This window comes from Aythya ferina (assembly GCF_964211825.1).
Source record: "Aythya ferina genome assembly, chromosome: Z".
NCBI lineage: Eukaryota > Metazoa > Chordata > Aves > Anseriformes > Anatidae > Aythya > Aythya ferina.
The window spans coordinates 46,214,147-46,231,405 of record NC_140299.1 but is presented as its reverse complement, the minus strand read 5'-3'; positions in this window follow the sequence as shown (position 1 = coordinate 46,231,405).

Genomic DNA, 17,259 nt, shown 5'->3' with positions numbered 1-17,259 from the left:
CTGGTAGAGGCCATGGCTGTGATTACTGTCTGCAAGTCGGTTTCCTGAGCTGGGAGGGATACGGTGCCCTGCCTGCATGACATGCAGCAACATGCCTAACTGATGTGCTAATCCCTGCTGCCCACTCTTTGCTGTGTTCCTCGTCTTTTCCACTCCAAGAAGAAGTCTGCTAAGTAGACAGGGGCATAGCTCAAACCTGTTACTGTGGTGAGCTGTGTCTGGGAAATGAGCAATGCCACTACTAGGCTACCACCAGCCCCTAAATATACTGCTACATAGGTTCTCAGAAGTCAGTTAAGTCAAGGACAGTTAAAATCCTTGTTGGCAAACTCATAAGATTAAAAAACAATGTCAAAAAAAATGGCAGGGTTGGTCTCCTGTTGCGTAAGGTTTTTTTTTTTTTTTTATGGATCAAAGAAAAGGGTTCATCTGAAGAACAGCTATTCACTTTTTCTAATTCTATCAGTGGAAAGTGTATTTTTACTCCAGAGTCTACCTCTGTTATTCTACTCCTTTTTCTCACAATATATAAATACATAAATAAATAAATAAATAAATAAATAAAATGTCCAGTTCTTACCAATTTATAGTAAGTACTACATAAAATAAATGTAAACATAATTTTTGCTTTATCTCTCAATATGAAAAAATCATCAGGAATCTGAAAATTTTTATAGAGAGCAATGTTTATTTTGCATGTACCTATAATACAAACATGTATTAGTAAAGCAGAAGAAAATCTATCATATTACAGTAAATAACCTTGTGACAACACTCAAAAAGGTGGACTAGTAGATATTTCTTGCTGAGTAAAAAATTTGAGTTAGTCATATACTAGTAGATACAATGTAGTTTTTTATTATTTAGAAAAAAAAAATAAATCTGAAACAAAAATAAAAGAAAATAAGGACAGTCACATTGAATAATACACCAAGTCCCTCATTGAATCCTTTAGTTAATTTTCTCATTTCAGCCACAAGCCACACCTGTCAGAGGCAATCAATGCAGTGCTGCCTGCTTGCTGAAGCAGTGCCTATTCCTAACATTCCTATAAACCAACCAGAAGGAGATGGTCTATTAATTTTCTTGAATTGGTGTCTTATGACAGAGGCATATATATTTCCTAAATAATTACTATCAGGTTAAGAGGAAGGCTTATTGCATTTATTAGACAAATATGGTGATGCATTTCTCTTCTGTAAGGCACATTAATTGAACAGCATATTAATAAATACATTAAGTCTCTATTTTAAACCCAGATTCCTTCTAACTTAGCTGATACTCTGCTGAGCCATTTGCCAATGTTACTAGATATGTTATTAGGTATAAGCTAAGAAAATTTCTACATTTGTTTTTATATCTGGCTAATAAAATCTCACCGTATAACCATTAGAGCTACTATAAGAATACCATTTAAAACTAATGCATACTGCTCATTGACATAGTCTTGTAGACTACCCACAATAGTAAAGTTTATGTAATCAATAAGACTTTTGAGAAACTGAATACCTGAATGTGTTATCCATGTTATCATGTATTTACTCCCATTCTCAGAGCAAATGTGAGAATTTTATCTCTGTATGAAATACATGTATATTAAAAAACTTCTCACTACAAGAAGGACATTGAGGCTCTGTAGCGTGTACAGAGAAGGGCTGTGAAGTTGGTGAAGGGCCTGGAACACAGGTTCTGAGAGTGGCTGAAGGAACTGTTTACTTTTTTAGTTTGGAGAAGGGGAGGCTCAGGGGAGACCTTGTTGTTCTTTACTCCTGAAACTCCTGTTGTTCTCAACTATGTGAAAGAAAGGTGTGGGGAGCTGGGGGATCAGCCTCTCCTTGCAGATAACTAGCAATAGAACAGGAGGGAAAGACCTCAGGTTGCATTGGGGGGGGGGGTGTCATTTTGGAAATTAGGATGAATTTATTCTCAGAAAGAATATTTAGACATTGGAGTGGATTGCCCATGGCAACCCATTTGTTAGTAGCATCACTGTCCCTGGGGGTGTTTCAGGAAGAGTTGGATGTGGTACTTAGGGACATGGGTAATATGGGTGGTAGGGGGACAGTTGGACCAGATGATCTTGGAGGTATTTTCCAACCATAATGATTCTAAGATTTTGTATTACAAAAATTGCATTATTTATATAGTGATTTCATGAGAAAAGAAGGAAAGCTAACAATAAAATTAACAGAATGAACTGCAATAAAGGTTTCTATAAGGTTTTTCCTTTCTTATGTTTTCAGATGGAGAAAGTAAGGAATTTATAACAAAAATAACTAAGAAAAAGCAATCTAGAAAAAGTTTTGTATTCCTCCTTATGAGCATATGCTTTATGTTTGGTGCAGATAATAAATCTGTTTTAAATCTGTTTCCAGTTAACTCTTCATTTTCATCTTTTATTGTTTCTTTAATATGCTATATTTAACTTTTTAAAAAAGTTAATCTAAATTTAAAGAAAAAAGTTAATATTAACTTTTTATAAAGTATTACATAGTTTTAATAGTGAAACTATGGACACAATAAACCTTTAAAATGTTTACAATGTGTTTTTTTTGTTGCTTTTATAGAAAAAGATAATAAATGAGTGGTTTTAGAAATCAAAGCTGAAATGAAAGAATCTATCTCATACAAATGCATAAAATAAGGAAAAAGGTACTTAAGCAAAAACTATGAAGTCAGAGAGACTTTACTTAGTTTGAACATTGATATAATGTATGCATGGAAACTCAATAGATGTATTTGCAGCTTTTGTTAAGAGAAGGGTTGAAAATAAAGTTTGCAAGAGAAGTTTTTGTTTGTTTGTTTGTTTGATTGATTGATTTTGGCTTGTGAGAAGAATTTATCTATAATATATCTATTTTCGAATGAAGTTTCAATGGCTTTGCATGGAGAGTACATCAAAGGAGTGTAACTGCTGTGTAGTTCCAAAGGCCATCTTACCCTTGGCTGAAAAGCCAAACAGCAATATTCTAAAACCAAAATCAAGTACTGGGTAGTTCAGTGATACTCATACAGTGATACTTTTAGACAATAAGGTAGGTGGCTATTCCTCAGTATTGAAAAATTCAGCAGTGGATTATTTTATGAGTTGTTGACTTGATTTTTCAGCTCCATAAACAGTGAATTCTTTAATATTTGTAATGTTCAGGGAAACAAGGTTGCTACCAAGCTACGAAATCTTTCCTGCATAGGCTTCCAAAAGGCTACAGTTCTTGAAGAACTGCTCCAATATGGGTTTGTATCATGGGGTCCATCCAAGAATAGACTATTCCAGTATGGGTCCCACACAAGTGGCAGCTCCTGCCAGACCTCCTGTTCTACTGCAGGCTCCTATTTATGCACAGGACACAGTTCTGGAGTCTGCTCCCATGAGGGCTCTCCATGTGATGCAGCCTGCTTCAGGTCAGATCCACCTGTTCCACTGTTGGCATCTTCACAAGCTACAGTGTGGAAATCTGTTCTGCCATAGTACATCATGCGTTTCAGAGGGCAACCCACTCCACCATGGGCCCCTCTGCAGACTGCAGGGGAACTTCTCCTCTGGCATCTGGAGCATCCTCCCCCTCCTTCTTCACTGAGTTTGGTGTCTGCAGGGTTCTTTTTCCTCACATTTTTTTCTCACTCCTATTTCCTAGATACAGTTGTGCAGAAGTTTTTTCCCCTTGTGGCATATGATATCACAGAGGCAAAACCAGTGTTGACAATGTACTTATTTTTGGCCAGATGTGGGTCCCTTTTAGAGAAAGTTGGAACTGGCTTTTATCTGACATGGGTCAGCTTCTGGACTCTTCTTACACAGGACAACCCTGCAGCCGCCCAGCTGCCAAACCTACCAATACACAACCAGTATGAGTACACATTTTTCTTCCCTTCTCCTCCTCCAATTCAAAATGAAGAACAAACAAACAAACAAAAAAAAACCTACTATCTTGGGCTATGTCTATAAATATTATTAGAGATTCTCATTTTCATTATGTTGATCATTTTTAACCATATTTGGAAGATCTTACGCAAATTAGACTTCATGGTTTGCCTGTATCTTTGCTGGTAATTTTTAAAGCTTGTTCTTAGCTCTAAACTTTTTGTATATTTTGGGAAATGCTATGCAAGAAATTGGTTTACAGTAATATTTTAGAAAGCAAAATCATTTACTACATTAATTATATAATTTCAATTCATTTACTGTTATTTTTAATCATGCCTTGGACATGTCATTTTACAGAAATTATTCAGCAAACATTACTCAGTTACTTACAAATCCTGTGGTAGGATATTAGACAACATTTTGGGGATGGAAATCTTGCTTCATAGAATTAAAAAAAAAAATAAAAAATAAATCGTTTACCAGTCATGATCAAGATTTTTATTTGTGAGTTCTTACTTGTGTCATCATCTAATTTATATATTTATTAAACTCACTTAATTAGCAAATGATTAATATAAATTGTCTGTAAGGCCCTACATAAATTTGTTATTGTCAGTAGAACTATGTATATCAAACCATTAGAAAAATTGCTATTTTATTAAACAGAGAAAGCTTTAAGAAATGTAAAATTTATATTATAATTTACTTTATTTAGGATTATTTAAAAAAATGTTTCATTCTCATGTTTTGTTGTAAAAAAAAAAAATGTAGGAAATTAATGAGAAATATTATATCTGAGGGCTCCAGTTAGAGATTAGATATTTGTATGTGTGTGTTATGGAGTGCACAAGTTTTGGTATTGCATATTCTTGATTTTGTCAGTGTTTGATATTCCAACATTTTTACAGTAAGCAAGGCTCAGGCGAATACAAAATAATTGTATTCAGAACGAAAATATGACCTTACAATGTATACAGAGTCAGACACAATATTTGGAGGAAAAAAATGCATGTTACTAGCCTTCTCTATGGCTAATGTTGTTGTTTTCCCAAATCATTGGAGATTTTTTTATTTTTATTTTACTTTCCTTAAATTGCAATTGCAGTTTGGTTAGGGGTAGTGCTCTTCTGTAGTTTACTCTTCGAGGTAGTTTCTGTGGTGGCAGTCAAGATAAGATTTTTTTTTATTATTTATTGGAATAAATGTATTTATGTCAATTTCATTCCTTTTATCCTAAAAAAAATTTACTCTCAAGCTGACAAGAAATATTTGTTACAACAAATCAAAGCACAACACCTCAAAATTTATCATTTGGTTTTACTTTATTCTGATAGCACTAATATACATACACATGATTAAATAGCTGTAGCCTCTTTAAAACAACAAGCTAATTATTCCTACAGAAGTCTTTTAATTACCTAGAATGGACAAAGTTTATACTACCTATTTAGTAAACACTAAGGTAGCTCTCACGTTGAGCATAAAACTTTCTAAAATAATCATATGGCTGGTATTAGGCTTATTAAATTTCAGGTTATTTAAAATGTCTCATCTTCATTAGTGTTTCATTTAGGATCCAAAGTGCATTTTCAAGCAAACGTCACTATTGTTCCCACTTAAGACACTTTTTGTCTCAGATTGTTCTCAAAGTTCACAGACTTGTGAAAAACAATATGTTGCTATAGGAGTACTCTTAATACACTGAAACTGCTAGAAGATATTTTTACTGACTAATGTAGACATATCATGCATTAGGATATCAAAATTCCTACCTGAGACAATTTAAATTGGTTCTCTCTCCTGCCTTCCTCCCCCCTCCCCCCCTTTTAAGCAATTCTTTTTATTTATTTATTTATGACTATATAATGATTATAATCATATTTTCACTGAAATTAACTGAAGCTTGTTATGTGATAGTCACAGCAGTAGTAAAACACACTTTAAGAGAAAAACTCACTAGTCAAGAGCATGAAAATGGAAACAAATACTTACCTATTAGTGTCATTAACTTGCGAATACTTTTGCCAACTAAATATTGTTGAGTCAAAACAGACTTACATAAAGACTTCAAATAATCTATTAAGTAACCATATGTTTTCATGTCTTTGGCTTTGGCTTCCTGCATCAAAAATCCTTGTACAAATAAAAGTCTACTTCCTTACTTCAGAAGTTTTGACAATAGTCTCCCCAGTTATTTCTTAGAGAGGAAAGGAAGGAAGAAAAAAAGAAAAAAAAAAAAAAGAAAAAAAAAAAAAAAAAGGAGAGGGAGAAAGACAGAAGGAGAGAAAGAGAGAGAAAGAAAGAGAAAGAGAGAAAGAAAAGAGGGGAAAAATATTTCTGTGACCTTTTCTGGGAGTCATAAATAATTGGATTAGTTGTCATACAGACAAAAAACATTTTCCTGCTTGAACTATTTTAAAGCAAAGGCAGCAGTAGAAGCAACAATAATTCTTATGTTCAGAACTGAATAACTGTAACCAGGTATTTATTAGTCAACACAGTAGCTGAATCAAGACTGTCAAGATGTTATTACACCTATTGACCTACATTATGTTTATCTTAATGTCATTATTTTCACTTACATGCCATGGAAAAAAATCCATAATTTTCTCAGAATGATTTATCCAGTGCAACAGAATGCATGTGTCTTATGCGAAATAGCTTTAGCAGCAAAACATAATAAAATAACAAACACCAGTCCAGTGTTGGCTGAAATAATATATTAAGTCTAGCTTACTTTTCTTGTTTTACCATTCCTGGGATACATGTAGATCTTGTGGAGTGTAGTACAAGGCATTTCTTACAAACACATATAGTTGCTTGTGGTAACCTTTCTAAGGAAAGTAAGATTATTTAATAAATGATATGACAAATTCTAATAAGTGAATTTAAGAGCCTGAGAATTTGTCTCACCTGTTCAGTTCCTCTACCCCTTCCCCTTCACTTTTCCTTTTTTATTTTTATTCCCTCTCATTTATTTTAAGTAGATATACAAATAATCTAGACATTTTTTTGGTGAGACCAGAGGATATGTGGTTGTAAACTGTCTCTAGTAGTTTCATGATTACACTAGATTGGGCATGGTGTCCATAGTACAGACTGCTTTGAGTTTTAAACATAACCATGTCGTGAGCAAGCAGCCAGAATGGTATGTCCAGTATGTTCTTAGGGAATGGTCAGCAGCTTTTGTGCTGAATCCATTACGTTACAACAGATATCATGGTTTAAGCAGGCATGGACAATATACAGGAGCTGGAAATGTGAAGAAATTATGTCATGATCAAGTCAGCTTATGGTACTTGAATGGCTAATTACTCTGCACTACTCAAATTGAACTGTCTTTGCTTTTTAATGATTTGTCTGAGCTTTTTAATGATTTTAGTTTCCTGAACTACTGTTCTTCTCTGTCTTTAGAGAGTTTCTCAGATTTCTTGGACTAGAAGCCCTCATTTTTAATACCAAACCAACATTACACATCCCTTAAATTTTTATGTATTTATTTATTTATTTATTACCAGCAGAAAAAGAGCAGAAAGAGACATTATTTTATAAAAATTTCTGTGGTAATATTGATCAAATGTTGATTGATGGAGACTTTTCTGGGTAGAAGTCAAAAACCACAACTTTATTTAACTGTTCAAGAAAATGGAATTTCACAAAAGTGTTCTTTTTGTTAAAGCTGGTATATTTGGTTGTGATGCATCAATTTAAAAGAAATTTTGATTGAGATTTATGACAAAGACATTGAAAATAGTGCTTTCTAAGGCAGTAAAGCCAAATTCCAAATTACCCGATTGACCTGTTAGTCTCAATATTGGGTAATGGAGTTCAATAAAAAATCAAAATTTGATATCAGATATAAAAAAAAAAATAAAGACATAAAATATAAAAAATATATCAAATATAAAAATATCAAAAAGTCTTGTTTATCTGAAATATATCCTTGAGATGTTCACAGCTTTTGAACTATCCAGATAAGAAAGAAAATTTCTTAGCAGCCTTTTTTTTTTTTTTTTTTTCTTTTTCCCTGTTATTTTAAAGAGTTAAATTCTTAACTTGTAATACTGTCTTAATGTGGTTTTAAAAGTTTTTGACCTAATACAGGCTATAAATAAAAACAAACTACTTACATAGGCTCTTTAAGACCTAATAAGTTTTACTACAGACCTTTAGCTCTTCACAGTTTTAAAAGAGCTGAAAGATCCTGAGAGAAGAAAGTAACATTTTTGCAGAGAATGCTACATCAGAATTAAAAAGTGGTATGATAATCTCAGCATTCCTGATTAGATCAGGTAATAAGCAAAGACTGATGTCTATGCCAGTGAACTTAATATCAGAATTAATGTGTGTTTATATTGTTCAATTGAATGACATTTAGCAGCAGAAGAAAAAAAAATAAAAATCTTGTTAAATGTTTTATTTTGCTGGAGGAAAATATAAAATAAGACCTTGTAAAATTAAATGTTTCCTGTCTAATGGTCAGTTCTATTTATATTGTTTAAAACCCATCTCTAAAAGACTGGTGTTTGCTTCAGGGTAAATATTTCCGTGATTTTTTTTTTTTTTTTTTTTTACATTCCCATGTTGAGTCCTCCTTTTCAGAATAAAAGAAGCAAAATAAAGAAATTGAAATATTGTTTTAAAATTTTAAGATTCAGAATTGCAGTCATATAGCATATATTCACTGTGTGATTGAGCTTGAGGAGTTTCACAGAAAGCTTTAAAAATGTGTGGCATTGTGCATCTCTGCCACATGTTGTGGCAGGTTTCTGGTCTTCTGAGTTTCTGCTTTTTAGGTATTCCCTCCATGTCAGTCTTGACTTCTGCTGTTGCTCATTTTATAGTATTTTTATTAATGTGTTTGCTAATTCCAAGGCAACAGAATCCCCAATGGAATTCAAAGAGCTTTCTGTTTAGAGTCAAAATGACATTACTAAAATCTGTAATGGTTATAGTCTGTGATTAATCAAAGTGATATAAAATAATCTTAATTCTGAAATGCTCATTATCCTTCTTATCCATCTTCTCTAAAGATTTTACTTTGATTAAGAAGTAGGATGAGGATCTCAGAAGCAAGAACTTGCTAAACCAAACTATCTGATGTAATCAAGGCGTCACTGTCCCTTTTTGAAGCTATGTCAGTAATCTTCAAAAATACTGTATTCCACTTAGAAAAAAAAAAAAAAATCTCCTTTTTTTTTTAATGTTAAATCCACAAATCCACATAACAATATATTAATATTAAACCATTCTAAACAAGGCTTCCATATGAAATAAGAGATATGTAAAACTCGGTTATGTACAAAGATGTCATATATAGTCAGTATTGCAGTTCTTTGAAAAATAAAAAATAAAATAAAACAAAAAAAGAGACAATGTTACTTACTGCTCTTTTCTGAATACATTTTTAATCCTTTATGATTAAAAATGATACTAACGGAGTAACAACAACAAAGTCTCTACATAACTTTTTCATTCTTTGTCCCTGTGTTGTGGCTATGTAGTATTCAAACTACAGTATTGAGACTTGGCATGTAAGTTAAAGAGTAACTGCAAAAAGAGAAAAAAAAAAAAAAAAAAAAAAAGACTACCTACCTGTGTCCTATTAAGATAGTTATTCTTCTACTAAGAGATATCTTGCAGAGATAGCTTATCAGTTTGTGTTAGTAAATTAGTGTTTTTTGTTTTGTTTTGTTTTGTTTTCTTAGTAGAATTGGTGTTCTTCAGTGCTACCATTACAAAGGTACATGCATTCTCTTTTGTCCATTAATTCTTAGTTGATAATGTCATTTTTTAATTCTTAATTTTGGATTTTTTTTTTTTTATTTTTTATTTTTTACCATACATCACAAACTGCAGCATAATGACTTACAAAGCAAGTGCTATTTTGTAACTTTCTCATATTTTATGTCTTGAATTAATCCAAGTAATATAACTGATAGTTATATATATTATATGTAAAATATAAAAAAAAAAAAAAAATTCTTACTCTTATACATTTATTTACAAATTGCAGACTAATACTGTAGTGATAGATTTTATTTTATTTTACTTTATTTTTCATATGTTAAGATACATTTCAAAAATTTATTTGTTTTCCTTCTCTGTGCTTTTCTTTGGTCTCTATAATATATGCAAATGTAATGAAACATCAGTATATTGTACATTAAAAAATATTGTTGCATCAGCTCTTTTAAACTATGTAAACGTAATGACAACTTCTTTAATAAAAGCAATAGTAATTCTGCTTATGCCAAAACCTTTTTCTGAAACAGAAGAGCAGTCACACCAGTAGCATAAACAGAAGATGCTGTGTAGTTTCCATCCCCTTAGGAATGACACATAAAACACTGCAAGCCTAATTAGATCTCAAGAGACTAGGAAACCCCCATTTGACTGTCAATTTAAAGACAGCAATGCCACAGCACTTTTATTTCTAAAGACCTAGAATTATGAGTTATCTTTACATGAGGTGTATGAATTCAGAATATGATATTTTCTGAGAGTCAGTATTGATGCGTTTCATAGTGTAATGAAAAACCTGCCCTGTTTTTTTAGTATTCATATTAGCAGACTAAAAGACAAGAAAACAATATCTAAATATAGGAAGGAAATATATAGCTACCCACTATTAAAATAATACACCAGTGGCATTAATTATACTAGCTTGTGTTTAAAGTGTAGCCCACATATATTGTTAACATTGATGTTCAAGAAACATCTTTACCCTACTTTATATATGTATGCATGTATACATATATATTTAAAACATTTAAAAAACAAAATAATCTTTCTTATACATTTTTAACTGTTGAGATTTCTGAATAGTATAGAAAGAACCCCCTATATTGCTTTTATTTTAAATATACTTTTAAAATGATTATTTTGTGTGTGGTTTACAACCATCTAGTAAACCACAGTACATTCAGTCAGATACAATTTGTGTTGATACAGATGCTTTGTTCTCCAAAAGTCTGAAGTTGTGAAATGTTTTGGCTGCAATGTGGGCTTCTGGTATTACCTATTAGGATTTGATCCAGCTTCAAAGAGTAGAAGTGGACAAGGGAGAAAAGGATCATCAGATCATAGGATAATTCATGTTGAGAACATCCTCGGGAGGTTTCTGATGAAACCTTCTAGATACAGCATGATCATCCATGAGTTCAGAATAGGTCACGTGGGTCTTTTTCCAGTCAAGGAATCTTTGAAATTCTTGAACCCAATATGGGGTCTTATCCTCTTTGGGTAACTGCTGCTCAACTATCCCCATAAGGAAAAATTTCTAGTGATAACCCTTAACTTTCAGCCATTCTCTCTTGTTCTTCCACCCCATGTAGCAGTGAAGAGCTCTGTAACATGTTCTTTATAACCTTTATATATGTTTGGGGAGTTGTTCTTAGGAGCCACTAAAGCTGTTCCATTTCTGGGCTGAATAAACCCCTGTTCCTCAGCTTCTCACAGCAGAAGTTTTCCAGCTATGGATTATCTCAGTGGTCCAGTTTATTGATATATTTCCTGTCCCAGAGTTGCCAAAAATTGATTCATTATGAAGTTACTGTCTTCATAGTTATTGAAGAGAAGGGGTAATCATAGCCCTGGACTGACTAGCTGAGTTCCTGGTCATTCAGAATAGAATGTAGAGGCCTTTTGTTACACTAAGGGCCACTGCTGACCCGTGTTCAGCCTACTCCCTTCCATGGCCCCAGAGACTTTTTCTTGGAGCTGTCAACTTAGCAGCCCTCAGCATGGGTCACTGCAAGGTTCTCTTATATTCCAGGAGCTGGAATTGGCATTTATGCTTCTTGAATTGTATAAACTTCCTCCAGCCTTTCTAGGTCTCTCTGGATGGCAGCTCTGCCTTTGAGTTTATCGACACCTCCTCCCACCCATATTTGGTGTCATCTGCTGAGTCTATTAGCAAACACTGCTACATTCTTCAGGTAATTGATAAAGATGTTAAAACACCTCTGGATCTGAACCAGCTGTTTGGAATAATGAATATGAAAGAGTAAAAAGCTATGAATATACCATGTCCAGAAGCCAAAAGTGTGACACTTATTGCTGAGGATTAGTAAGAAGTAGTTTTCTCACCTTATGTTATTTTCTTTGAATGTTTTGTTGAAGACAAAAAAACATTTTGTTTAGACACATCTAAACGTATTGAAAGTTATGGACTAATGTAACTGTTTTATTAAAATATCTCAAAGGTGAAAGGTACCTTGGATGAAGAAAAACAAACAAACAAACAAATAAACAATAAAAAAAAAAAACTTCAATTTTTCAGATAACTTAATTCATAGTGGAATATTAAGTTGAGTGTTTGGATAGCTGAGAATTCCTCTAGATAATGAAAGTCTGGCTAAACAGTTTATCAGAAATATAATGATGAGCTTAGTGCATCACTGCAATGGTCCATCTAAGCCAGTCTGTAGCTTGTTTTTGACCACAAAATAAATAAAGAAAAAAATAAATAAATAAATAACAGAATCACAGAATTTTCTAGGTTGGAAGAGACCTCAAGATCATCGAGTCCAACATCTGACCTAACGCTAACAGTCCCCACTAAAACATTTCCCTAAGCTCTACATCTAAACGTCTTTTGAAGACTTCCAGGGATGGTGACTCCACCACTTCCCTGGGCAGCCTGTTCCAGTGCCTCACAACCCTTTCAGTGAAGAAGTTCTTCCTAACATCTAACCTAAAACTCCCCTGGCTCAACTTAAGCCCATTCCCCCTCGTCCTGTCACCAGGCACGTGGGAGAACAGACCAACCCCCACCTCGCTACAGCCTCCCTTGAGGTACCCATAGAGAGTGATAAGGTCGCCCCTGAGCCTCCTCTTCTCCAGGCTGAATAAGCCCAGCTCCCTCAGCCACTCCTCGGAGGACTTGTTCTCCAGGCCCCCCACCAGCTTCATCACCCTTCTCTGAACCCACTCAAGCATCTCCATGTCCTTCTTGTAGCCAGGGGCCCAAAACTGAACACAGTACTCGAGGTGCGGCCTCACCAGAGCTGAGTACAGGGGGACGATCACCTCCCTAGCCCTGCTGGTCACACTGTTCCTGATACAAGCCAGGATGCCGTTGGCCTTCTTGGCCACCTGAGCACACTGCTGGCTCATATTCAGCCGACTATCCACCATCACTCCCACGTCCTTCTCTGCCTGGCAGCTCTCCAACCATTCCTCTCCCAGTCTGTAGCTCTGCTTGGGGTTATTGCGCCCCAGGTGCAGGACCCGGCACTTGGCCTTGTTGAACTTCATGCAGTTGACCTCAGCCCATCGGTGCAGCATATACAAATAAGTATAAAAATGCCTGACAAAATGCAGGGAACATACGTAGTTGTCCACAGCACTGTGATAATGTCTGCTCATTATATGTGTAAAGCCTACTGTCTTTTTTTTTTTCAATTAATTTATTTATTTTTTTATCAGATTGCCTAGTCTACTCATGTACGATTTTAGCATCTTCCTACTGCAGTAATTTTTTTCACCACACAGTTTCAGGATACCATAATTTTACCACAGATTTTATGCATTTCTTTGTCCTTAATTGCCTCCTTTCATATAGAACTCCCTATTATATATATGAGAATAAATGGTGAAATATCCTCCTCCATGCTTCTGATTATGTTAATAACATCTGTCTTAGCTCTCAAATCTATACACAGTATTGACACTGTTGTAATCTTTGCTGAATATGTTTTTTACCTTTGGGTCTGCAACTGATTCATGTCAGAGAAAATTTGTAAAACTTCAGAATAAAAATGAAGTTCTGTAAAAAAAGAAAATAGAGTCTTGAAATTTATGCAAAATGTTGTATATGGTTTAATTAAAAAAAAAAAAAAAAAAGGGAAAATAGAAATGACGAACAGTTTAATTTTGACTACTTCTAAAATGTACTTGTGTTTGGAGGCTAGCTGTAGGCTTCATTCTCTTGGAACTATGGAGGAATTATGCACTGCATTCTTTTGATATGCCATAAGTCATCAATTAAATGTCTACGACATGGTATGTTTTCTTACATTGTTTATGGTAGGATAGTTCTATGGTAGCAATGACAATAAAACAGCTCCACTACATTCTTCCGGCCTTGAGATCTTGTTCTTGAAGTCCCATCTTCATATCTTGCTTTCAGACTCCTTTTTAATTTGGAACAAAAATAGCAAAACTGTCTCCTTCCTCCTCCTGCACTTTGTATATTATGATTTTATTATACCCTAAATTTATGCATTTCCTTATCCTTTATTTGAAGAAATTATTATTAAAGTTTGAAAAGAAAATTACTGGATTTATCTTGTATCTTAATATTTAAATCACTGAGAAGCCCTTTTTTAATTTTAGAGTTGAACTGAAATTTTGCTTTCACAACTGGACTGTGTAGAGACCAGGCAAGCTCTAGAAAGCAAGTGATTTTGAAGATCTTGTTGCAGAGGAATAGTGTTTTCAAAACATTCTTTGACACAATATTACAGAGAAATAAAAAGGATTATAAAGGCAATACATAGTAAGTTAATAAGCAGATGTAAGCAATTGTTACAATTATTATTATTATTATTATTATTATTATATGTAAATAATAAACTAAAAGATTTCTTAACGTAGGTTACACCTGGTAAATTTTTACTGAAAATTTTAGAGAATCTGCCAAGTGGGAACAAGAGTAAATTCAGAGTCAGGAGTGAATTTTCTCCATTGTTATACTATTAAGGGAAATACAACCCTATTAAGGGAAAAACAACAACAACAACAACAAAACAAAACAACAAAAAACAACAACATACACACACAAAATAACAAGAACATCAACAAACGTTTTCCACGTTATGTAAAAATACACATCTCATTTCTTAAGTGTAGTCAGATTGATATGATCAAGTATCATATCAGTAGCTCAGTTTTTGCTACTGTTATGTTCCATTTCAAATGCCTGCTGTTTCCTGTTTGCATGGTTAGTATTCAAGTCAAAAGGTGTCTACATTAATTGTAGTGTTTTTTGTTTGTTTTTAATGAAGTTCTTAACATGTATTATGCATAATTTAGTACCACAAAATTAACAAATTAAAGGACATAAGCTTTACATTTTCTGAAGACCATCTGAAGACCAATCTGTGAATGGGACACAAAAGACCACTGGGCCTGAAGATGATGTCTGGACTGGTAAAGGTCTGGCTTAAACTTATTAGTGATATATAGCAGCATTCTGAAGTACCTTTATTCATCAGCACATTTAATCCTAATAACACAAAGTGACATTTATATAATATGTATGAATGTTATTTATATATTTAACGTATTATAAGTTGTGTAACATATTATAAGTTGTGTTTGTATAATATTTAAGCTTATATAATTCATACATGTCTTTATGGATCTACAAACATAATATCAGGACCAAAATAAATAAATAAATAAATAAATAAATAAATAAACAAACAAATAATTGTTGCTACACTCCAGATTATTGAGTGTCTGACATTTTAAAGAAACCATGTTACATTTCTGCAAACAGAATGTTTAGAACAAGGTTTGTAGTACAGGGACATAAATACTTGAAATTTTGCCAGAATTTTAAAATAAAATAAAATAAAATGTGATCTGTGGACCTTCATGTTTAACTTAGAGAAATTCAAATGTAATAAAAAAAATAATGCCAATTTCCAGTAGCTGGAAAGTAGTTAACTGAACAATGTGTTGTTAATTATTCTGAGCAGACTCTTCAACTGGAATTAAAATAAATGAAAGAATAGCATCCTGTGATTCATAGTAATTTTCCATTTGATGATATAATGAAAACTGAGATTAGATTTTCTCAGTTTGGTGCTCAGAAATGCACTAGTTTAATATAAAATTGATCTCAACAGTAACTCAATGTAATATACACTTGACAGAATATATGACTAAAACCAAATTGGTAGATATGGAAAAATTCCTGAATTTTTGCCTGATTGTTTTTTCATCAGTGAAATGGTACAGTCATTAATGTCAGTAATGAATGGCACATCCACAAATCCAGTTATCGTCCTTATGGAAAAACTGTACTGAAAGGAACAAGTCTGTTCTGACCTTATGGATTGCTGCCTCTCATAACATATTTTTCTTGGAGTAAATGTACCTTCCCGGTCTTATTCCTGGCCTCCCAATCTCTTCTATAGTGAAAGAAGCCTTTGCTTTATACTAGATCTGATGATAAGGTATGAATTTGACAGAAGGAATTTATAAATCTCATCTGCCTCTTGTGTAGACGTTTCCTGGTGTTATGTACAGTCATAAAACAACAATTCAGAACAATCTGGGAGGGAACTTTAAAATGTATGCATGCTTCTGTTTATATCTGTGTATACTGATGGATCATTCACTACATATTCCTTACCTAAGCTCTAATGGAGACTTACTGCATCACTTCAACTGACTGATGTGGAAGACATTAAGAATAAATCATTTTCTAAAAAGAGATGTTTCCTTTCCTTTCACAGTGAATATTTTAGGAAAATGCAAAATATACTAAAATTTCAGATGGAACTTGCTCTATTATGCTTAGTTTTATGTTGGTTTAATTTTTCATATGTCAATGAAGCATGACATATTTAGCATGAAACCAGAACAGTACAATAGATTTAACATTGATTCCAGGTCCTGTATTATAAGTAAATTTTTCAAGTAATTACAAGTGACAGGTGATTGCTGTGGTAATAACATACATGATAATCTCTCTTGTCATTCTGTTCAAATATCTCAAATTGTTCACAAATTTCCTTTAGTGTAGCATGGAGAATAACTCTTACAGGACAATATATTTTTTTCATATATATTCAATATAGTAAATAGATTGTAAGTAAAAGCAACCAACCCTCAATGAAACAATAGAATAATTTCTTTCTGTCTCAATATCTATCTGGAAGTGTTCTTCAGAAACCTCAGTTTTAACAGAAATGCTTTAAGTTCCCTTTCTACAGTTGAACGTTAACATTTCAGATGGATATTATTGACTGGTTAGTAAACATCTTGGTCAAGTGAATGATTTTATTGTGAGCTGCTAAGCCAACTTAAATGAAACTTTGGTAACTTGAAACGTATTAGATTTTTTCTTGTTTGAAAGTATGCAAGTTTTTTAGCACACACACTACCCTCCCTCTCCCCTTGGAAAAATGTTAATATTAGAATTTTAAGTTGTAAAATTTTTTGTCATGCTTTTACACAGAGGACAGTGTAATGTTATCAGCTTCTGACCTGAAATTATTTCACTGTGAAAATTCAAATTATAAATTACATAATGGGAGGAACAAGGACTGAAATTGGTTCTGTCTTAATAAGAACTTAACTCCATTCAAATCAACCTTTTACACCAACATTCAAACATTCCAGTGGCACAAGACAAGATGCAGTAAGGAAGCCAC